This window comes from Sus scrofa, chromosome 10, assembly GCF_000003025.6.
Source record: "Sus scrofa isolate TJ Tabasco breed Duroc chromosome 10, Sscrofa11.1, whole genome shotgun sequence".
NCBI lineage: Eukaryota > Metazoa > Chordata > Mammalia > Artiodactyla > Suidae > Sus > Sus scrofa.
Genome location: NC_010452.4, coordinates 56,857,775 through 56,871,186, shown reverse-complemented (window position 1 = coordinate 56,871,186; position 13,412 = coordinate 56,857,775). Strand labels below are relative to the sequence as shown.

The 13,412-nt window shown below is 43.0% G+C and overlaps 1 long non-coding RNA gene across 2 annotated transcripts; it reads left to right on the top strand.

Moving 5' to 3' along the window:
- LOC106505188 lies at window positions 419–12,830 on the top strand. 2 transcript variants are annotated; one of them, XR_001299350.2, is made up of 4 exons: window positions 419–500; window positions 1,760–1,909; window positions 2,486–2,664; window positions 10,240–12,830. It is a non-coding gene; the product is annotated as an uncharacterized LOC106505188 (long non-coding RNA). The 2 variants fall into 2 exon arrangements; XR_002336406.1 differs by lacking the exon at window positions 10,240–12,830 and having other exon boundaries at window positions 2,486–3,535.

The following is a 13,412-nucleotide window of genomic DNA, read 5'->3' as shown; positions in this document are numbered from 1 at the left end:
AAACCCTAGCCTCCCCAGTGATCTGAGCTGCTGCAGTAGGAGTCTTAACTCACTGTGCCACAGCAGGAACTCCCCTTTTTTTTTTTTAATTGAAGTGTTTTGTTTTTGATTTTTTTGTATTTTTAGGGCTGCATATGTGGCATATGGAAGTTCCCAGACTAGGGGCCATATCAGAGCTGTAGCTACTGGCCTACAGCTCAGCCACAGCATCTCAGGATCCAAGCCATGTCTATGACCATAGCAACGGCCAGATCCTTAACCCACTGAGCCAGGCCAGGGATGGAACCTGCATCCTCATGGATACTAGCTGTGTTCGTTACTGCTGAGTCATGATAGGAACTCCCTTAATTGAAGTATTTGATTTACAATGTTTCAGGTATACAACAAACTAATTCAGTTATATATATATAGATATATTTTTTTTCCTTTTTCAGATTCCTTTCCATGATAGGTTATTACAAGATATTGACTATCATTCGCCTACTATATCATACTGTATAGTAAGTAGGTCCTTGTTTATCTGTTTTATATGCAGTAGTGTGTATTTGGTAAATCCAGATTCCTAATTTATCCTCCTCTGACCTTTCCCCTTTGGTAACCATAAGTTTGTTTTCCATATCTGTGAGTCTATGTTTTGTAAGTTCATTTGTATCGCTTCTCTTTTAGGTTCCACCTATAAGTGATATCATTGGTCTTTCTTTGATATATTTGATATATTCTTTGATATATTTGATATATTGGTCTTTCTTTGTCTGACTTACTTCACTTAGTATGATAATCTCTAGGCCCATCCATGTTGCTGCAAATGGCTTTCTTTCATTCTTTTTTAATGGCTGATTAGAATTCCACTGTCTGGCTGTACCACATGGTTTTATCCATTCCTCTGCTGAGGAATGTTTCGGTTGCTTCCGTGTCTTGGTTACTGTAAACAGCGCTGCTTATGCATGTATCTTTTCAAAGTAGAGTTTTTATCTTTTCCAGATATCTGCCCAGGAATGGGATTTCCGGATCATATGGCAGGTCTATTTTTAGTTTTTAAAGGAGCCTTCATATTGTTTCCCATGCTGGCTGAAGCAATTTACATTCCCACCAATAGTGTAGGAGGGTTCCCTTCTCTCCACACCCTCTCCGAACTTCTTATTTGCAGACTTCCTGATGGTGACCTTTCTGACCAGTGTGAGATGATACCTCATTATAGTTTTCATTTGCATTTCTCTAATAATTAGCATGATTGAGTGTACTTTTTCCAAAGTGTCTACACTTGGCTATATTCTCTACAAGGGCAGAGATTTTAGGCTACTTGTTCCCATTATTAAGTCATTCATTCATTCACATATTTGCTTTAAATTACTCAATGAGCTGAACACCAGGGCTCAGATAAATAAGAGATAATCCCTGCCTGAAGAAACTTCAGCGTCTACTGAGAAAGATAAACGAGCAAATACAGAGAAACATAATCATAATTCCCACACATGGTTCTTAGTATCAAATCTTTACCTCACATAAAGAGTTCTAACATAGAGGTTAATATTTTTGTTGATGAATTGACATGTTATTTTTGTCATTTGAATCATCTTGTGAGGAATTCTTTTGTAAAATGCAATCACTGTCTAGTTCATTATAGACGCTTATACCCGGATGAACCCTCAGATGTGGTCTCATACAGTTATGTTATAGGGCTGAAGAATCTGCTGCCCAGAAATAATGTCTTAGTAGAAATAACGATACCTGTTGTTTATTGGCTGTTATTGTCTTCCAGATTCTGTGCTAAATGCTCCACATTCTTACAACAACTTCATGAGTGGGATAGTATTATTGTCTCACGTTTATAGATGAAGAAAGCAGGACTGGGGAATCCTTCACTGACGGTCATACAGACGTACGTGGTAGAGCTTCCATGCAAACCAAGGTCCGTCTCATTCATTAATTCCAGGCTCTTGTCAAGTGAACATGCTTCCCTTGCTCATGGTGTTTCATAACAAGGGACAGATTAGGATCTGAAACCCTTCTTCTAATTCCCAGTCCAATGGCTTTTCCACAGAAAATTAGGATTTTTTTTCCAAAGTGTTTTCTATGATTGTTTTATCTTACTTTTAATTTATTTATTTACTTATTTATTTTTGTAACTGACATGTATACATATACTAAATCTTAATGCAAAGAACTATGCTGGTAGTTCTATGGCCGTCATTTCTCATATATTTCCCAATGATTTAGGAATGAGAGAGAAAAACAGAGAAGGAGTCACGTCTTTGGAACAGTGTCAAGAGCCTCTTTGGTTTATGTGTCCTTAAGCATAACAGCCAGATCATCTTAAATAGTTCAGTCGTACAAGGGCAACAAAGTAGCTCTACCACAGCCACATATAGGCGCATTGAGTGTTTACACAAAACCACACACGGTTTGCTCAAGTCAGAGACAGTGATCACAAACGTTTTCCTTGCCTTGCCTCACTCAAAACATCGTTTCCTCTTCTTCATGACAGGACAGTCTGTATTTTTGCAGCACAATAAGGAGCTGTAGAAAGCATGGTGAGAGCATCCGTAGGAGTACAGAGTGGTAATGGAAAGTTAATGGGCGAGATGGCAATCTCCTATTTAGGCAAATTGTTCTTTACGGCGGAACGCACCCCCTCACCTAGCCTGTTCTCAGGAGCCAGAAAATGTGAGTATTGTGGTAACGTAAGTACCCGAAGATGTGGGCGGACCAACCAGGGAAGGTGGGGCAGAGGGACGATACTCCACACTGGCTCCGTGTAAGCTGTGAAGGACCCCAGCCATACGAGGGAGGCCTTTCCTTTTTTTGAATTTATGTTTTGATTCTCTCATAACGGCCAACAACATGACTGCAACTTAACAACTTGTATTTGGTAAAATAAAAAGTGAATGGAGTCAGTAAACAAGCAGGTACATGCTGCCCCAAGGGTTCCTGCTTCCCAAATGGTATGAGGTCAAGGCTTAGCAAGAGCAGCAAAATGCGCGGAGATCCAGCCTTGTTCACCATGGTGATGACCGATTTCATCCTCGAGGCTGAGAGGCGGATTTCCCTGCCTTGTGTCGAGATCCGGATCTCTCAATAAATACTGAACCGGAATTCGAATGAGAAGGGGCGTCACCTGCTTTCAGACCCGCTGTGCACAGGGGTGGAATTGTCAGAAATCAAAGGTGATCATGAGGAATGTTTAGAAAGTAAACATTTGATAAACCTGTACACATTGGTAGCCTCAAAATAATTCAAGGGCTATGATCTAATTGAGGCAATCAGAGGAGTGAGATGTGATATTCCATTCAGATTCCGTGTGGGTTCAAAGAAAGCACGCCTCTACAGGGCTTGTTTTAATTGCCCCTTAATTCTCTTTTCGAAATTATGAGTTCTTTTAATATGCTCATGGATGGCTAGAGAAAGATTCTGAAAGTTGTTTGTGAATGCAGTCAACCAGCTTTAAAATGTTTATTGTTTAAATTTTTCTATATACCAATTACAGGAAATATGAAAAACATATATGTAAATGCAATAGAAAATTATTATTATTTCTTTTCAGGGCTGCACTGGTGGCATCCGGAAGTTCCCAGGCTAGGGGGGTCAAATCAGAGCTGCTGCAGCTGGGCTGTGCCACAGCCGTGGTTATGCCACGGACATGGCAATGCCAGATCCAAGCCACGCCTGTGACCTACACCACAGCGCATGGTGATGCCAGATCCTTAACCCACTGAGCAAGGCCAGGGATTAAATCCACACCCTCATGGATACTAATCGGGTTCTTAACCCTCTGAGCCACAACGGGAACTCCAATAGACAATTATTTTTAAAATTACTGCCCAGAGAAAAACATTCTTGTTATTTTGGTGTATAGTCAGCCCTGCTTATCTGCTGATTCTGAGTATATGGATTCAACCAAGAGTGAATTGAATCTATTCAGAAAAATATCCAAAAATTTCCAAAAAGCAAAACTTGAACTTGGCTGCCTACCAGCTGGCAGAGTTTGGGGCTACTTCCTTTGCGTCCTTCCATCACTTGGAATGTGCATCTCCCATCTCATGCTGAATGCTAGTTGACATGTCAGTTTCTCAGCCTAGATGAGTTTCTCAAGGGCCATATCTTGTCCATCTCTTTCTATTCCTAATATTTAATACAGTGCCTGGCAATTATCAACGGCTTGAAGAAATAACTAGCATCATGCTATAGACCTTAAAGGGGTGCAGGCTTTGCTGAACAGCTGCTGGAATGGCATTACCTACACTGTTGTTGTAAAAACTCAAGTAACGTCATTGGTCTCCATGTCCTTCAGGTTTTAAATGTACAGAAACATATTGTCAGTTCCATCATATCAGCTCTGAGGCTGAACAGATGGTTCTAAACTCACAGAGCACAAGCAGCAGCTCATAAAATCTCTTTTCAAGTGGATATTATCACAGTGGATGAACATCCACGCTTTTTCCCCCTTCTTTTTTGGCTGCCCCCTGGCATATGGAATTCCTAGCCAGGGATCAGAACTCCACACCGCAGGTGAGACCTAGGCTCCAACTGTGGCAACACCAGATCCTTAACCCACTGTGCCGGGCCCAGGATCGAACCTGCCTCCCAGGGCTCCTGAGATCCTGTTGTGTGACAATGGTTGTGTGACAATGGGAACTCCATGAACTTCCATATTTTTGAGACAGGAAACTAGCAATTTCTCAGCTAGCAACAACCTCCCTTTATCTAGGATACTGGAGCAGGAAGGGTAAAGAGTTTGAGAGCAGAGTAAATCTTACATGAGCATGTATTAGAATTGATCGTAGGGTTTGTCTCATTTCTATTTTATGTGATTTCATTTGTATTGTTGTACCTGGACTTAAGCTGGCCTTTTAAATTTAGTGGTCATATAGTAATTTTGTTCCAGGAACATTGGCCAATTGCATCTAGCAAGGATGGGGTAAGAGTGTCCACGTGTGGCTACCATGGTGATGTGGGATAATTGTGGATTAATTTGTCTGAGGAAAACTTTGCTTTCAGTCGTACTAAGTTCTGTGCTTAAAAAAAAAAAACAAAACCAAACCTGTGCACACCTCACTGATAGTCGCTAATATCAATCATAGGTTGGTTCACATTCTCAACTCTATTTTTTTTTCTTTTTGTATAGAAATCTTTCGAAACCAAATTACTGCCTCCCTCAAGGAATACTGGGAGAGCAAAATTTATAGCTGTTTAAGAAAGAATAGTCTATTATTAGCAGGGTGTTGCTAAGGAAGATTTATTCATTCATTAACTTAGTTAGCCAACGACAACTTTTCAAATGCCTCCTGCGTGTGAGACACTATATTTAATATTGTGATATTCAAAAAGGAGCATGAGTCAGACCTCCAGGAAGTGAACTAGTGGAAAAGCTGAGCTATGTGTAAAAATTACAACACAAATGTGGTAATGATAACACTTTAGGTGCGAGACACCATCATCTACTTGATATATAATCTTAGAGAATAAATACTTGAAAAGGAAGAGGGTTTGTTTGTTTGTTTGTTTGTTTGTTTGTTTTTTAGGGCTGCACCTGTGGCATATGCAAGTTCCCAAACAAGGGGTTGAATCAGAGCTGCAGCTGCTGGCCTACACCACAGCCACAACAACATGGGATCCGAGTCATGTCTGCAACCTACACCACAGATCACAGCAATGCCGGAACCATAACCCACTGAGTGAGGCCAGGGATCAAACCCATGCCCTCATGGTTACTAGTTGGATTCATTATCATTGAGCCACAGTGGGAACTCCAGATGATGTATTTCTGATTGAAATTGGGAGAGACGCTTGGACAGTAAAGATGTGTGTGGTTGGGTCTTTAAGACTGCATAGGATTTTGGGAGTTCCTGATGGAGATTGTGAGGCTCCCAAATATGATGAAAGATATTGTCTTTTTTTTTCAAGAGAAGGGAAATTGAGTCTGGTTAATTACGCGTGCAGTTTTGGGGTCTTGAGGGAAAGATGGAGACAGGGCTTTTAGGGGCAGTGGAGTGAGCTTGTCAAAGCAGACCTGGGAGGAGGGCTCCATGGACCCAGAGGCAGCAGTGAGCCCAGCATCCTCTCTGAAGACAGAGCAGCTGACTGGGGATGAAGGAGAAGCTGCAGGTCCACCTTCTTTCTTACTTTCATTCCTCATTCTTGCTCTTCTCCTCTTTGCTCTTTCTGTCTGACTCCCTCCTCTAAGTTGTCACCTGCTGGTAGAAAAATCACCACAGAGATTCTGACTCTAGAGTCATCCCAGCTTTGGCTCAAAGGCACCAACCAGCCTCAGCAGCTTAGTTGTGCTGCCGTTTGGGCTGAGGGATGGGGATGGAGAGGAGGGGAGATCCTACAAAGCTGGGTAGGAGAATCTCTAGAACCTGGTGATCAATTCCATATGGAAGGAAAATGAAAACAAGGGACAATAGTGACTCCGTGATTCTCAGTCTGGGAGACAAGGAAAAGTTCAAAAGGGGAAACTGGTGTGGGGGCAAAGAAATTCCAGAATCTCATTGTTGATGGGAACTTAACTAAGTTCATTTAGTCCAACCTCACAGCCAGGGTCCAGATCTTTCCCACATCAATTTGCAAAAGGGACTGTTGAACTAAGGGTGGGTATTTCCAAAAACAGACATGGTCTCTCTCCTCAAACAGCATCTCTTAACTTGGGAGTTTCGATTCAGATTTCTTGAGTTCAAAAGAGGCTGTTCAGATGATCAGAAATAGAAGATTTTACATCGGTAGAGAGTCCAGAGTGGGAGATAAAGATTTGGGGCCAAGAAGATGCGCTGACTCTCTGACACATAGCTAGGCAAAACTGTCCCAAGTAAGAGAGAGATGAGCCGAGGAGAGAACCATGGCTGGCCTTTGGAGGATGCAGCGGCAGAAAAGGGACCACAGAGCAAAGGGACTGAGGGAGAAAAAACTTAATTGTGTTTAATACGGTATCAGGGAAGTCGAGGAAAGAGAATTTCAAAAGAAGGCAAATACTGCAGAGGACAAATAGAAGAAATGAGATCAGGAAACTCTTCCCGGATTCTTCTGGATTAGATCTTCAACGTGTGACCAAGTTGTCTTGTTAGAAGTCCTTCCCTAGACTATCAGACACAATCACGCTTAAATTTCAGGATGACATCATATTCCAAACCCAAATATAAATGGCTTATTCTCCTCAAATTGTTTGACATTTCCGTGTGGACCAGGTTCAATCGTGTACTGTATAGCAATCATATTGGATTGTGTCTTTGAATAGCATGTTGTGTTGGAACCAGTAATATAGCTTATTTCTTGTCAAAGATGAACATTTGGATATTGATATTAGGAAGCCCCAAGATAGTACATTGCATCCAGAAGGTTTGGGTATACTATGTATGTTTTTTTTGGATGCTTCCCCACGTATTTTTATGCTGTTTTAGTGGACTCCGTGATGAAGTGGTTTGAGTTACGAGTGTTCTTTTGGGAGAGATAAACTCCCCAAATTTTATCTTTTTGGAGATAGAAAGAGATATCAAGTCTTTCATAGGTTGTCAGTGTGGGGCCATTGATGATTTCATTTTAATCCATCCTGGACCTTCCTCCATATCATAGAATGGTAGACCATGAAATTTTGCAGAAGGGGCAATTTTGTTTTCACTGCAGGTCTAGCACAAACAGGGAACAGGATATTAGAGATCAGATGTAAAGTATTTTATCACCGTTCCCTGGGAAAGCTCTCCAGGACCTAAGGCTATTTTCTCCACCCTGTAACCTGACCTATACACTGGATAATCGTGGTTAAATCATTGATTTTGTTTATATGGATAAAGATGCTGTTGAACCACAGGCCTAATCTGACTAGGGATTATAATTTGAAGGGTTCAGAAAAGCATCCCTCAGGAAAAAACTTCACCTAAATGACCTTGCAATTTACACATTATTTACATTTTTGTGGGGTTGAGTTAAGGTATTGGCTCATGAATCAAGTGATCTGATTAGTTATCTTGGCAGGGAACATTCCCCACCATGGATGGGATGTGAGATGGGGAAATTTTGATGAAAAGAACGCTTGGGAAACATCTAGGGTTTGGGTTGTCGTGTGGAAGGCATGCTGTGAGCATCGAGGCGGGGGGGGGGGGGGCCTGGTGAGAACATGGGGCTCCTGGAGAAGAGGGCACCCCAGAGACAGGACGGTGCTGGCAGAGTTAGGGAAGCACAAGGTGTGCTGTTTCCATCAACCCACTCATTCTACTCTTCACTTTTCTTGTTTCACTCAGTTGAAGAGGTTTGTCTCCAGGACTAAGAAAGACGGTGAGCCTGCAGGTGACAACAGTGGGGACAAGCTTTGGGAGAAGCCAGATTGGAATTCAAACCCAATCTCCATCACTTTTAAATTGTAAAAATTGGGAATGGTGCTCAGTGCTCTGAATTTCTTTCATCTGTTAAACTGAGGTACCTTCCTCAGAACCTCGTTGCAGGAGTTCAGTGCAGTAGCCGGTATTCAATACAACCGTCCCATGTCATGCATGATGCTCTTCCACGCTCTTCTTTTCCTCCGGACCCAACCTTTTCCCTGCTAGAGGGGCCTGAGACCCTCTCTTTGGCCGCTCATTCCCTGTTTGAGAGGGGCTGCTTCTGCTAGAGGGGGGACCTGAGCTTGGTTTCACAGTCCACTGTTGCCATATGGAAATTCATAGAAATAGTGGCTGATGTTTTATTTTGGTTCCGACCCCACTATGACATCCCAGTGGAGATTGCTCGTGCGGTACGTGGGGGTGGGGGTGCGGAGGGGTGGGGGTTGGGGGGCAATCCCCCATGCACGCATGCGCACTCTTTCCTTCACGTTCTAAGATGGTCCCTTCCAAAGCCATGACTAGACCCTCTGCTGCTGCGGGGAAGTGAAGGAGGAGGCTGAAAAAGACTCTCGGAAAATCCTTTTTCTGGTGTGAAAGAACTTTCTTCTAAAAAGGAATGAAAGAAGCATCGTTTCTACTAAGGCTTCCTTGGTCAGTGAAAACACTGCAGGATGTCAAGATGAATGTTTAAGTGTATTTCTTCTCTCTCTCTCTCTTTTTTTTTTTTTTACGTTACATATTTGGAGCCTTAAAATATACATATTCACATATCCTGAAACACAAACCAAATAATACAGCTGCCAAAGGATTTAGATATTTTAGGACACATTTGTTTCTCTTACATTTTGTTGATGTCTAAACACAGTCCTTTGGAGTGAAAATTCCCTCATCTAATTTAATTTATTCATATCTTTAGGTTGACTCTGAGGGGCTTTGAAACGGGTTGTGCTGACGCTTTGTTTCCAACCTCTGAAAGCAAAGACCCAAACCCTGTAGAATATTTTTATTGAAGATACAAGACTTGGGTGGTTTTAATAAACTTGGCCACTTATTTTGCTGTGCCTGGGCCCACACTGACTGAATGAACAAAGACTGGAAATCACTGTGCTTTTGTGGCCTGCGACCCAAACACTGACCCACTATTTGTGAGTCAGATGGAAGCCAGTGCTAAGTGAGCTACCAAGAAGAGCCAGGGTCGTTAAACCCAATTCATGTGGCCCATAGTGGCGTCGACAACGAACATGCTATAAAGCATAGGGGATGCTTTGTGAGAACATCTCTTTGCCTTCTGTCTGGAGAAAATGTCAAAAACCTTGAATAGACAGAAAAGGGCATCAAGATAAGGGTGAGCACAGGAGTCTCCTCAGCTGAGCCACTGTCCCTGCAGCTATGTGACACCGCTTCCGTCAAAGACACAGAGGGGCTGGGGCTGGAGGAAGCCAGGGAAATGGGGTCTTCACTGGCTCATCGGCCCTCACCAAGACTCATTTCCTATAAAATGGAGCTCAGTGTGGGAGGAAGAAAAGAAAGGAGCCCATGAAAGGTTTTATTTTGATTTTCCTTTAGATTTCTGACCAGGCCAAGGATGGAAATGCCACAATTACCATGTGAAAGCCTCATCACTAGATACTGTCTCCAAACTTGAAAGTAAAATGACCAAAGATAGCACCACCGACCTCTCTATCATAGTTCAAAAAATTTTTGAATGTGATGTGATGTCATAAGCCAAAGAAGTGTGGCTGAGCATCTAGAAGTTGAATTAAATGAATGAGTTTATGTGAAAGGACTTGGCAAGTTAGAAAGTGCCATTTAATTGCCTGGGATTAGTAGTATGAATTAAAATCATTTCCACTTCTATTGGAGGCTTATGTTCTCTTATGAGAAATAAGCATTTTTTTTTTTTTTTTTTTTTTTTTTTTTTTTTTTTTTTTAGATACGGTGCTTGATTGGAGGATAAGAGCAGTGTTTATCCAGAGGGAAGACAAACCAGGCCCTACTGAAAATGAGGGAACCAAGATTACTGTGAAATTCAGGAGAAGAGTGATGATGGTTGAAGTCCACTCTCTGAAACTAGAAAACCAAACATCATTCCTAACTTTAAAAGGGGTGGGGGCCAGTTTTGCTTTGGAATGCTGGCAGACCAAGAGGAGGCTGTCCACCGATTTGGGAAAAGGAGAGAAAAGTTAGTCCTGTGTTGCTAGGCAACACAGTCCCATGCTGAGTGTTCTTCCTTTCTTAAAGGACTGGTGCAGTGTTTTGGTTCAGCAAATACTAGCTATTCTGGTGAATCAGAAGGACCGTTCTCAGAATAAGACTGGCAAAGCCAGAAAGAGCCCAAATGCAGGCAATTAGAATATGATTATTGGCATGGACCTTTGGGCATGGAATAAGGTGTATGCTAGGTGGGGTGAAATAATGCCTACCTAATGCTACCCCGACCAAAAAAAGGTTTTATATGACCCACATGATTCCTAATTAGGGCCTCGAGTCTGAAGGAATTATAGATGCCCAATAAAAATTTATTGCAAAAGATAAAATGACTCACAGAAGACAAATGGCTGAGTGGCTGACAGCAAAGAAAGTGAGGGGGCGTCATTTGGAAAAGGATCCCGGATGTGTGTTCCAGGGTCACGTCCCCCAGGGGGCTGTCCCTTGTAGGTCATGCCTTCACAAACACGCAAGATTGGTCGCTGCCAGTTCTCAGGTGTTGACTCTGACCCCGCCGTGGAGGGGGCTCCAGCGGGACAGATAAGGCGCAGCCTTACGGTTGGCTAAACAGGGGATCGAGTTTGTGGTCTTTGAGATGAAAGCCCCTGGGGGTCTCCCTCTCCGCACAGCCACTCCATCAACTTTCCTAATTTGGAATCAGACTTCAGGCTGGAGGGAGGGAAGGAAAACACTCTCTGCGCTGGAGGAAAAGGGGAGGATTTGATGAATGCACAGATAGGGAGGGAGCGGTTCTCAGGGCAAAGCATCTTTGATCAGTGGTATGAAGACGCATCTTTCAACCCCCCCTCAGATTCCAGCCACTTTCAAGGGACAAAAAGAAGCTGATTCAGAGCCCAGCTGTTGTTATGAAAACCAAACCAAAACAAGAAAAGGGAAAGAAGGACGGCAAAATACCATCTCAAGTGGATGATCTGAAGCAGCAACGAATGGTGATGGTTCTCATCAGAATTCATCTCAGAACTGGAGGGGGGCTGTTTGGGCCACTGTGCTGGAAGAAATACAGGTCTTCTGGGAGAGCTGAGGAGATTTTGTTATTGGTCCTTTTCCTGTAGAAGGGCACCTCCTGTGTCCGTGTAGGTGGACGTTCTCTGGAAAGCAAGTTGACCTCTCAAATAACAGTGACTAACTTTGATTCATTGCCCACTGGGTGCACCGCACTCTCCTGTGGGTTATCTGATTTGAGCAGTCATTTTCTTCAGAGCATTTATACTGTATGAAATTGCTGCCAGAAAATACAGATCCTCTGTGCTTACATTAGCAACGGATGGGCAGATGCCTTGAGGAGAGTGAGTGATCCTTGGATCTCCTGTGCTCCCTGCGTGAGACGTTGTCCAAATGGGTCCTTCGGAAGGCAAATGTCAGTTTTTGACGTCTGCCTTTTCTAGAAATCTGTTTTACCCCTTGTTTATTCTCTTTCTGTTGAACAGCACAAGCGTGAATTGAAAGGTTTTGGATGTTTGATTTTTTCCAATCCTCTCTATGAAGTATTTGCATGTATATGCATCTTTTTTTTAAGCAACTAGATGTGGTTTGTGTTCAGAAGGTATACAAGCACAAATGCAGGAACACAGGGTCCTTTCTCGCTCAGATCCTTTCTGTGGGTTTGCGTGGATCATTTGTGCCTGGCTACTAGAATGTTCCTGATTGCTGCTCTTTTCTCTTTACTGTAGCTCACTCTGTAGCTGGTTGATCTAGTACTTTCACTCTCAAAACTTAAGGAGTTTCAAAGTTCTCCAGCAGAATTGCCCAGTATTTGTAAAGTCTGCTCTCTGCCCCTCAGAAGAAGAAACTGTGCGTTTCTACATGCCTGTCCTCGAAAGTAAATCGGAATCTTACCAGGCAAGAATTGTCACGCTAGAGAGCTGCCTGTAATGAGGACTCAGCCATTGATAATTCTCCATGGTCACTTGTCCTGCAAAGTGTCTGATCTGCAGGGCTCTTAGGCTGTACCTGATGCCAAGGTGACGCCTCCATCTCAGCTGCCAGTCAAAGCAAGCCATGTCAGGAGTGACCAGAGCGGGGCCAGGACAGCAGCCTATCTGCCCAGCTCGGGGGCAGGCTCCTCCGGCTGGTCCATGGGAGCCCGGTGGTCCAGAGACCTGCTTTGATCAGATGTAGAGTCCAGATTTCACATGATGCTCTGCACTGGGGCTGTGTTCTCTTGGCTTTGAGTGGTGATCCTGTGTCCATTGCTGGTCGGTGCAACCCTTTCGGTTGCCTTCGTCTGGTTTTCCACTCTGCTCCCCAGGGCTTGGCCTGTCAGTGCACTGCTGCGGGGGTGGGGTGGGGTGGGGGGTAGGACATCAATCAGGGCCTCTGTCTGTTCTTTATCTCCCATGAGCATCTCCGGATCACAACCAAATGTATCGATGGGAGCCTGCTGGAGTCTGGGCCTCATCCCTCTGCTGAAATGGAATTTACCACTAGGGGTGGAGCAAAAATAGTTCATTTTCTGCGGCAGGACAGAAGGACATCACTCAAAGAAGCATTTGGGATTGATGATCCCAACAGGTGAAAATCTAGGGAGGAAAAAAAAATTAAGTTTTTTTTCAGAATGGATTGCAATACTCTGAGAGATAGTCTTTATCTCTTCACAAAATCAAACTTTCCATTTGGACTTGTCAGAGTCAGCTTTTAGTGAAACCTATTTTTACTTTTTTTTTTTTTTTTTTTTGATGAATGGAAAGGAGCCGTTTTCTTTTTCTTCACGGTAATAAAATATCAAGCTGTCAGAGGGTGTCCTTCAAAATAGAAATCAAGAGAGGGTTTGAACAGAATATTAATACCGCTCTTTTAAACTTCTGTTTTCGGAGCCTGGTTTAATAAACTAAATTTTCAGCCAATCGCTTCTCTAGAAGGCAATCTACATTTTGTGAA